This window comes from Myxocyprinus asiaticus, chromosome 4 (genome assembly GCF_019703515.2).
Source record: "Myxocyprinus asiaticus isolate MX2 ecotype Aquarium Trade chromosome 4, UBuf_Myxa_2, whole genome shotgun sequence".
NCBI classification, from domain to species: Eukaryota; Metazoa; Chordata; class Actinopteri; order Cypriniformes; family Catostomidae; genus Myxocyprinus; species Myxocyprinus asiaticus.
Window position 1 is genome coordinate 40,569,416 of NC_059347.1, and position 11,981 is coordinate 40,581,396.

The window sequence follows — 11,981 nt, forward strand, 5'->3', positions numbered from 1 at the left end:
CACCACAAATGAAATATGGCGTTACTCTGAATGAGATCTGTTGGCTTTGATGCACAAATATCTGTGTCTAATGTGCTAAAAATATATGGGTTACTCTTAAATTATCCCCACAGCGAGTTGGGATCTATTTAGCATAGCACAAGCAGGGATATATCTAATGGGAAAGCCATACAGCAAGCAGTGGCATGGAGTTAGGTTGAGGTTGTTGGCTGGATCCTCTCTTGAGAGTAGTTTCAAAAGAGCACAAATGAGACAACAGCTAATCTTGCAAACGTGATATTAATTTCTGCTTTGAATCAAAGTTGATGTTGCTAAGTTTAACTGACCTCAGTATGAATAAGGGTCAAAGGATCGCTTCTGATTTTATCAGTCAAGCTCAGTCGATAGCATTTGTGGCATAACGTTCATTACCACAAAAAATTATTTTCTTAAAAAAAAAAAAAAGAAAAGAGAAAAATATGGGTTACAAGTGTCCCTTACAATGATAGTGAATGGGGCCAATTCTTCTGTTAAAACTTGTGTATTATTTGAGCTGTGAAGTTTGAGCTGTAAAGTTATATAAACAGGGTTGGGAGGGTTACTTTTGAAATGCATTCCACTACAGATTACAGAATACATGCTGTAACGTATTTGTAACGTATTCCATTAGATTACTCAAGGTCAGTAATGTATTCTAAATACTTTGGATTACTTCTTCAGCACTGGTAGATTTTTCTCTTGTTTTGACTATAAAAAAAACTCTGCCAGTACAGTAAGACAAAATAAACATGTTAAAAATACATTCTCTGAAAAACCTAAATATCTTATGCAGTGTTGTTTCTAAAACAAGATAAATCTAATTGATCTTGTTTTAAGGATTTTTAGATATTTTTACAGGAAAACAATACAAAAATTATTATCAAGAATATGATTTTTGCACTAATATCAATGGTCTTACTAGAAAAAAAGAAATTATGATCCAACGTGAATTTTCTTGATAAACAAATATGATCGTGCCTGGTAACGTGCATGTAAAATGGCTAGAAATAGCATTTTAGTTTAGCGTAAAGCTGATAATTTACACAAGTTTTATTTCTATTTCTTCTGCTCCAAACTTACTTGAAAACTTACTTCTCTGTCTGCTCGTATGAATGTAACACTACATAAGAAAGTGTTTCACCGCTGTTCAAACGCTCTTTGGATCGCATCATTTATATATATAAATGTTTTCCAACTAAATATTAAATGAATCAAATGACAATAAAATGCAAAGTAATCTCTTCAGTAATCAAAATTCTTTTTGAATGTAACTGTATTATAATTACCAATGATTTAAATTGTAACTGTAATGGAATACAGTTACTTATATTTTGTATTTTAAATACGTAATCCCATTACATGTATTCCGTTACTCCCCAACACTGAATATAAATAGTTGTTTATGATGTTATATTGTCCTGGCAATAAAGTTGTAAAATTGGATATAATTTTAAACAGAAAAGGTTAGTAAGCAATTTTATCACACTAAAATCATGTTAACAAGCATATTGTTTACGTCTTGTGGCTATACTTTTGAAACAGTGAGTATTTTAACGTTTACGGATTGGCCCCATTCACTTCTATTGTAAGTGCCTCACTGGAACCCAGTTTTTTTTATTTTTTTTTTTTTTTTTTATAAAAAGAGGGACAAGTCAAAAAATGTTTTGCAGTAGTCAACATTATGCCATAAATGCTTTCAGTTGAGATATTTATTATTTATTTTTTTTAAAATAACAACATTGTAACAACACAACAACATAATAGGCCAGTGTATTCTACAAATATCTCAATCCAAATTGAGTCCCAAGTCCTCATACAAAGCCACAGGTCTTATTGTTTTCATGTTTTCCGAAAGTTCAATAGACTCAAAATATATTTTCATTTCATGTTTGAACCTCAAAAACAGTGGTTTGCTTTTGGAGAATATTAATTCATGAATATGGTATTTTGCTAACAGAAAAAAAAGGTTTATGATAAAATAGGGATTTACATAATGAAATCAAGAATGTCACCAACATTTCAATTCCAAAACAGATGCAAAGATATTTCAGGCTTCTCTAAACAAAAAGAACAATTTGTGTTAATGTGTAGTACTAAAGGAACTTGGTTAGCATCTTGGAAAAAAAGAGTGGTATCGTCAGCAAACTGACTGATAAGTAACTTTGTCAGCAATAGAGATACCACAGAGACCACTATTAGAAATATACGAAGCAAATATTTGTGACACAAGTAAAAAAAATAAGGGGATATTGGACAACCTTGTTTTATTCCACGTGACAAGTAAAATCTAGGGGAAGTGCCATATTTAAACTTAATTGAACTACAATAGTTATAATAAAATGTTCTTACCGTTTTACAAAATATTCACCAAAACCAAATTTTTGCAATGATTTTTAAATTAAGTTGTATTCAACCGAATAAAAAACCTTATAAAAATCCAGGAAAAGAACAAAACTTATGTTCAACCAAATCACTATTATCAAGTAAATCTAAAACAAATCTAATGTTGTTAGTTATGTTCAGACTCCTCATAAATCCAGACTGAGTCTCATCTATAATGTTGCGCTTAGCGGTATTTAGGGACACAGTTGCAGTTCAGGTTGATACAACTGGTAATGTATCACAACAGAGCATGCATGCATTAAAAATTAGTACAGAATTCATTAACAAAAGATTATTCATACATGACAAAGGACACCTTCTGTGATAAACCTCAAATTAACCTTACAGGCAGCACCAAACTACAGTCCTGATGGATCTCCTTAAGCCACTAATAAACTAATAATATACTGATGACAGTTTATTCTTCCATTTGCCATTAAGAAATGTATACTCTAGGTAGGCCTAATTCTTAACAGATTAATAGCCAGTTCATCAACATTTAAATCATTCAAATAAAACTTTCATGACATTCATAACTACATTAATTTATTTTCAGTTTTAACTGTCTATTAAGTGTTGTATAATGCAACAATGCCAAATGGGTTATTTGTGAAAGTTATAAAATGTTAAAATATTTAATGACATAAAGTACCACAAACAAGCAATTGGGCGTCTGTATATGCTGTTTTTTTTTTTTTTTTATAATTTTTTTTTTAAAACAGTTTTTCTACGAAAATATGCGCCAGACCAGTGGTTCCCAACCTTTTTACCTTGAAGCCCCTTCTACTCAGGGGCGGACCGGCCATAGGGAGAACTGGGACTTTTCCTGGTGGGCTGGCTGCGAAACGGGGCTGAACAGGGTCGAATGGTGGAGATAAGCTGAAACGGGCTGCCGCGTTATGCTGAATGGGCTGCGACTGGCTGAAGAGGGCCGTAATATGCAAAAAAACTAATGGGCCTCTTTTTGTTCTTAACATTTTTATTGATTCCATTCATAAAAAAAACAATAGACACAACATAAAATACGGAATCAGATATATAAATTAAACCCTTCTCTCCGAACATCCCCCCAACCCAACACAAACACGCAATACAGTGGTCTCTTACAATTATAGCAAAAAATTTGAAACAAACTAAAAAAAAATACTTCCAAAAAGCAAGAGTGCACATACACATCAAACTAAAAATTAAAAATCAAAAATCCCCCTCCAATGCCCCTCCCTGAGAACCCTCCAAAAATTCCAAATATCCACCCCACTTCCTATTAAACAAATCCCACTTTCCTAACCTTCTGAAGATTGCCTCCTCAAATGCCGCAACATCGCTCATCTCCCCGCACCGCTCCCGAAACGAGGGTGCCCCAGCCGTCTTCCACCCCCTGAGTATTATTCGCCTGGCCACCATAACTCCGGCCAGGACCCAACCTCTCAAGTGGCTATCCCCAAAATGTATGACTTCCCCATCACCCAAAATGCAGAGTCTGGGGCAAAATGAAAACTTTGTGTCCAACACTTCACACATAAATCCCTGAATCTTTAACCAAAATTCCTGTATTTTAACACATCCCCAAAAAAATCATGGGTTGTCTTCTGATTGGCATCGCCAGCAGGTAGGTGTGTCTTTAAAACCAAGTCCATACAATCTAGATGGGGTCCAATATAATCGATTCGAAATAATCTTAAATTGCATCAGACGCACCCTCGAATCTCTAGATGTAGACTTGACGTTTTTTAGAATCTTAGTCCACACTCCCTCCTCCAATACCAAATTTAAATCTCTCTCCCATAATCTCTTGAGAGAAATTGAAGCTCCATCCCCCAGACTCTGAATTAACAGGGAGTAATACACTGATGCCTCATGACCTTTTCCAAAAGCAGTAATCACCATTTCTAGAGCATCTGCCCATTTAGGGGGGCGTATGCTACTCCCAAAAATAGTACAAAGCAGGGGGCGTAGCTGTAAGTACCTGAAGAACTGAGATCTAGGAATCCTGAAATGTTGGACCAAATTTTCAAACTATCTCAACCCACCACTCTCATATAGGTCACCGAGTGTATTAACACCCCTCTCAATCCACTCCGACCAACAGAAAGGGGACTCACCAACACGCAACTTTGGGTTTAGCCATATGCTTGAGGCAACATTTAAATAAATGTCTGAATTAAACACTCTGGACACTTGTCCATAGCGCGTGCAGATGCGAGATAATGGGGTGCGACTTCTCCAATTAGTTTAATAAAGGCTTTGTAATAGTAAAATAGGGGCAATAACTTTCTGTTCAATTCCAAACCAGGGAGGGGCTCTCTCAGGTGGAAGTGACCAATGAGCTAAATGTCTGAGACCGAACGCATAATAATAAAACAAAATCTTGGGTAGGCCTAGCCCACCTTTGTCAATCGGCCTATGTAACTTGTTGCAATGTAAAATGGGACGCTTCCCATTCCAAATGAAGGACTTCGCTATACTATCAAATTGCTTAAAATAAGAGAGGGGGATATCTACAGGGAGAGACTGTAGGAGGTAGTTGAATTTTGGAATACAATTCATTTTAATAACATTAACCTTCCCAATCATTGATAAATGTAATGAAGCCCACCTGTCCACATCATTCGAAAAACCTTTTATTAAGGGGTCAAAATTAAATCTAACTAAATCAGAGAAATTTGCTGGGAATAAAATTCCCAAATAATTAATTCCCTGTTTGGGCCACTGGATGGCGCCTGGCTGAAAAGCCGTTATTGGGCAGTATGCTGTCAAAGCCAAAGCTTCGGATTTAGACCAACTGACTTTGTATCCTGAGAACTTGGAAAAGGAATGAATAATTCTGTGGAGGCAAGGCATAGATCTAGTAGGGTCAGAGACGAATAATAAAATATCATCTGCGTAAAGCAAAAGCTTATGCGCCATACCTCCTGCAATCACCCCTGGAAAATCATCCTCCTTTCTTATTGCAGCTGCTAATGGTTCCAAGGCAAGACAGAACAATAATGGGGAAAGAGGGCAACCCTGCCGGGTGCCCCTATCCAGAGTAAAATAATCTGAAATTAGTCCATTTGTTTGTACCGCCGCTACAGGGTGTCTATAAAGTAGCTTAATCCAACCAATAAAAGTACACCCGAACCCATACATTTCCAAAATCTTAAAAAGATAATCCCATTCTACCATATCAAATGTCTTTTCGGCGTCAAGTGAGATGGCAGTGACCGGAGATTGTTCATTCGCTACTGACCACATGATATTGATGAGACGCCTAATGTTATCGGAAGAGCTACGGCCTCGAATAAACCCCACCTGATCTATATGTATAAGAGATGTCGTAACTTTACTTAATCGATTAGCCAGAATTTTTGACAAAATTTTTACATCTAACTGGATCAGGGAAATTGGACGGTAACTTTTACACTCGCTTGGATCTTTGTCCTTTTTAAGAATCAGACTGATCCGGGCTTGTGTCATGGTTGGCGGGAGCTTTCCATTCTTTAATGATTCAGTATAAACTTCTAGCAAAAGTGGAGCCAGTTCTGCAGCATAAGATTTGAAAAACTCAGCGGCAAAGCCATCAGGCCCGGAGCCTTGCCTGTAGGTAAGGCCTTAATAACCTCGCCAAGCTCCTCCAAGGTTATCTCAGAATCAAGAGAATTTTTTTTGCTCAGTCGTCAGTTTAGGGAGATCTAATGGTTCCACAAAGTTTCTAATATCTTCATCAGTAGATGAAGACGTGGAACTATAGAGATCAGAGTAGAATTCTTTAAAAGCATTATTTATATCAATGGCCAAGGTAAATATTTCACCACCAGCAGATTTCACTGAGGGAATGGTAGAAAAAGACTCTCTCTGCTTTATATATCTAGCCAAAAGTTTTCCTGCTTTGTACCCTGACTCAAAGTATGACTGTCTTGCCCTGAATAGCCAAAACTCCACTTTCTGCGACAAAATAGTATTATATCTATATTTCAATCAGGTCAATTCTCTGAGGCCATCAGATGACAAATGGCGCTTCAGCTCTGCCTCTGCATTTTTTATATTTCCTTCCAACTCCACAAGTTCTCGTGCTTTGGATTTTTTGGTGAATGGGGCATACTGTATGATCCGACCCCTAAGAACCGCCTTAAGTGCCTCCCAAGCCACGCCCACAGAGGATACTGAGGACCAGTTGGTCTCCATATAAACACTGATTTCGGTCTTTAACTTTTGTTGGAAATCAGGATTTTGCAAAAGGGACATATTAAGGCACCAACTATATGATTTCTTTTTCTCTGTATATGGCAACACTACTAAACTCACCAGAGCATGATCTGAGACTAAGATATTTCCAATTGAGCAATCAACAACAGATGAAATGAGGGATTTGGATATATAAAAAATCTATTCTAGAATAAATCTTATGGACTGATGAAAAAAATGTATAGTCCCTACTAGTCTCCTCCCAATATTATATCATGAGGTGTGCCAGCAGTTTGCAGCATCCCTTCAAGATCTATAAAAAAGCCCTGATCATCAGCGTTAGGTGCGTAAATATTAGCCAAAATCAACCTTTGCCTTTGAATTTCAGTTAAAACAATAATGACTCTCCCTAATTTATCTTTAGTCTGTTTGAGACATTTGAATTGTAGATGTTTATTAATCAATATAATGACTCCCTTGCTCTTACTTGAGCCAGCACTAAAGAAAACATGTCCACCCCATATCTTCCCAAATTTTTCAGCTTCCTGCAGGGAGAGATGTGTTTCTTGAAGAAATACTGTATCATATTTCTTATGTTTAAGAAAAGTAATAACCTTCCTTCTTTTTATGGGGTGCCCCAACCCATTTACATTCCATGTGTAGAGAGATAGTACACTCATTAACATTTGACATTTTGATATAGTAGAAAAAATAAATTGTGTGTCAAAAACAAAATTATACAGACCACATTCCCCATTAGTGAAACAATCAAACCCCGAACTTCCCCCCGAACAAAACAAACAGACAAAAGAAAAATGTGCGCATGAACCATCCATCCCTCTAAACTCAAAAAGTCCAGTGAACGCCCACAAGCCCCCACGACAACTTTGCCATCGGATTGCTCAATTTTGCCTCAGCCAATAGGAAGAATGAATACAAATGACGTGTAGATTCATTCACAGAACTGTCTCAAAGGTGTGATCTTCCACAAAACAAATTCCAGCTGATATAAAACCGTTCAGATTTCTCGGACAGACAAACAAATGTTCAGTGAGCCAGCTGTTATGAGTTCAGCGGATGATGTAATCATTCCAATGTCCCGTAAAAAATACTCAACAAAACAAACTCCAGCCAGCAGGAGGAATAAGCACGAAGAACGAACAGATTAATCCACAGCTGTTCCAAAGGAGTGTTATTCAATAGAACAAGCTCCAGCCGCTAGGCGGAACCAATACAAAAAGAAACAAAACCGGCATCCCGGTTCCCCGGTTGGTCGAGTCAATTCACTCGGAGGCTGCATAAAAGTATATACCATAACTTTCACAATCTGTCAACTTTATAAAAGACATCCTTTGTGTGAGCATGTAGATATTTTGCGGTCATCCGTAGTGTCCACTCTCAAACTGGCCGGGAACTTCAATGCAAAAGTAATCTTTCATCAATGCAAAAGTTTCTTTAAGGAAAAGTTTTATTCACAAAACAAACTCCAGCCGCTCGGCGGAGCCAACACAAAAGCAAAAAGAAACCAAAATGATGCCCAGCTTCCTCAAAAGCCAGAGTAAGTACAGCGAGTCGACCCACTCACATGAGAAACACCCAATGGTTTACTCACCCACTGATTCTATAAAAGACATTGCCTGATTGGAACATGTAAATACTTTGCTTATTGAAAAAAAAAGTGATCTTTCGCTGATGTAAGAGTTTCTTACATTCCTTGAACCGATCGCGTTTCTCTCGTCGAACTCGCAAAGTCCGGGAACAAGAAAATAATATGGTTCTTCCAAGAAAGCTTCCCTTTGCTCCTCGCCTGGCGCAACACAAAATCTTTATCGGATGATCTCAGAAATCTGGCCAGAATCGATCGGGGCCTATCTCCCTCAGCAAATCTGTGAGCTGGGACTCTGTGAGCTCGCTCGATTTCCAGCTTGTGGCCTGTTATGTTGAGCAGACTCAGGAAAAGCTCATCTAGGAATTTCACCATATCTCTGCCCTCCTCATGCTCAGGAATTCCAACAATTCGATCGTTATTCCTGCAGCTTCTATTCTCAAGATGTTCAAGCTTTTCAAGGAGCTGTTCCAAATCAACTTTGGTCACGGGCGGATTAGTGGTTAATTCCCTCTCCGAAGATTCCAGACAATCGATTCGTCTCTCAACATCAGTCACTCTTGTAACTAACTCAGAGAATTTTATTTCCATCGCCATGATCGATCAATGTATTACAGCGAGATCCTCCAAGTCAGCAAGAACCTTCGTCAACATCACCGACATGTTGAACAACTGACACTGGAACACCTCTCCTGCCGCGCCATCCAAATCGAGTCCCCGGTCTGTAGGCCTGTTGGGGCTTTCATCCTGAACACGTAAGTGTCTTTTAATGTCTCCAGAGCCCGATGATTTTGACTTCTTTGCCATGTTTTGCCTCAAAGAGCAAATGTGTAACTGGGTGTATCAAATTTCACCAGATTATAACATGAAAATAATTAAAAATGTAGCAAAGTGCGCAGAGCTCGTCGCTCACATGTCTGCTTCTTGTATGGTGTCATGTGACCTCCAGAATCCTAACGGGCCTCTTTTAAAAGTATTTGGTATATGAAGGAAGATGCATTAGGGAGTTTTAATTCTGATGGTAGACTGCAATAATAAGTTCATAACGTTGGGCATTAGCTCAGCTGTTACTCATGCCAGTGCACCCAAATCATTTTCACTGTAGAGCCCTGATTATTGCTAATAATTCACGAAATTTAACGTATCCTAACTGCGTAAATTAAATAGTATTTGTCATTATTATCTTTACTAAAATACAAATATTTGGGGAAAAAGTCTATTTCCCCCCCCCCCCCCTCAATTAGAGCACTGCTTAAAGTCCCTATTAAGAATGATCTTTTTTGCTTTATGTGATGTCATGAAAGAGCATACTGCATGTGCCCTGCAGAATATTCAGCACCCTTAATAATGCATTTTGTCATTGCTTTGTATAAATTAGGTTCTTGCGAAGAGTATCATGCACTGTTAGATTTTATCAGGCTTTTTTTTTTTTACAGTAACATATTGGCAACACAGTTGCCACCTAGTTACCGTAAAAGCCTACTTACAGTAAGCTACTGCAATGGCTGTTTACAGTTATTTACAGATTACTGTAACTGATGGCTGAAGTATATTACTTTAAAATGTATTCAATTGTACAGTAACTGGCAGTAATTATTATTTACAGTAAAAAATGGGTTACTGTAATATATAACCATATTATTGCTGTTGAATTTTTAAATTTTTATGAAAAAAGTTCATTCATTCAAATAAATGTATATTTTAAAATATATTTTATTGGTACATTGCAAATGTTTCTTCTAAATGTGTGTGTATATATATATATATATATATATATATATATATATATATATATATATATATATATATATAGTAATAGTTACAAAAATGAACAAATTAAAAACAAATTAAAACATATGAATTCATGTAATCACTTACTAAACACACTGAATACACATTAAACTTTACAGTTAACCATATGTAACAGTAAATATAACAGTTCATTAAAATAATGTAAAGATTCCAGCAGCATTACAAACTGTAACTCCAATAATACACATGAATTGTTACATTAATAATAAACAGCCATTTAAAACACAGTGCACAGTGAACTCATCTAATAACACATTAGACATTTATAAAATACATTTCAGGTAACTTAGCCAATATATTCAGCATAAAAACACAATATAAACCTAATTAAGAAACATTTTAGGTAACATGGCCATTCTACTCAATATAATAGCACAATATAGACATTCCAGCAGCATTTAAATCTAATTAATATAGTATTAGTCTAGCACTAACTACTACTACTTCTACATAGTACTAGTGGTAACAATCAGTAACAAAGTATATAAACAACAATCAACCAGAAAGATAAAAAGGTGAAGTACCAAGGTAATAAACATGGATAATTTGATCTATGGCCATTTTTACCTTGCTATTTTGGTATTTTATCATGCCATTCACTTAAGTGCAGTGTGTCAGTCATTGTAGGGCCAGGATGAGGAAAACACTGAAAAAAAATAATAATAATGTAACCCAAAGGACAATCTAAATACAACCTGAAGCACCTAAAGTAATCACATAGCACCCTCATATTGCCGATAATCTTCTATAAAATGGCTAAACACACTTCAGTCACATACTTATACAAGTATGAATACAATAACTTAAATTTTTGTTAAAATGCAAGTGGCAATACATTTAAACATGGTACTTTTCTTATGTGAAAAGGTAGTATCACAAACATTTTAAATTCAAACTTACCATCCACACCAACAGCTGAGGAAACTGCCTTCCATGCCTTTTCTTTTGCACTCAAATCTTTGTACAAGAAATCCTGCAGGTCATAAAGAACTTTGTGTTTTTCCACCTCCACGATGAGATGAGTGTCATCAATTATGTTGTCTTGATTTTCCAAGTGTGAGGTAAGGTGTAGTTCTCTGACCACCAGCCTGTCACGTGATTGCTGCTTTCTGCTGAGATGCAAGTGTCCCCCTCCACCACACATCATATAACATGCTGTGTAGTGTATTTCACATGAAAAAAATCTTTAGATATACTTCTGATCGCATTTTGTTATTTTTGCAACTCCTGGTAATAGTGTGTTTTGGTTTTCTTTGCTTTACCCAGCGCTGGAAGTCATATGGTGACTGTGAAACACAGTAGTCTTTAATTATATGCATTTATGGTGAAATCGTTACATTTTCGTGTCAATCCATGTTCATTTTGATCACGAACAATGTGCTGTCACTTTAATTCAGTGTGTGCAGCACAGCAAAAATAGACTCCATGCGGAAATGATCACTGCACTACTAGTTCTGCACCGCTCCTGCAACGCATTGCCGTGCTGCACCCGCGTGCGGTCTGAATGCTCTAACCTGTTAACATGGGCACTGAAAAAAATATGTACTGCATACGTACAGCATACGCAACATGTGTGAAACTGCTATCAGGAGATTGGTGCTGCTCGCTGGATCCGCATGAGGGCATGAGTGCAACCAAAATCTTTCTAGCAAGTCAGTCCACTGTTGGCCATGTTTGGAACGCTCTCAGGAAGCTATTTCCGGTCATGCCAGTGCAGCTTGTATCTACTTGAACAGGGAAAGACTGAAATCTCCAAAACGGTTGGTCAAGATTACGATCAAAGAACATATTTCAAATCAGCAGTAAAATCTGACAACACTGGTATCATAAATGGTGCTTCTTTACCTCAGATTACATTAAAAAATAAAATGTTCCCAGCTTTTATAGCTAACGCGTGTGCGTTCTCGAGGTGATTGACAGGCGATGTCTGTATCTAAAAGGTGATTGGCTCTTTTACCTGTAAGGCGGGACTTCCTATTTACATCCGTTGACCGTTGGA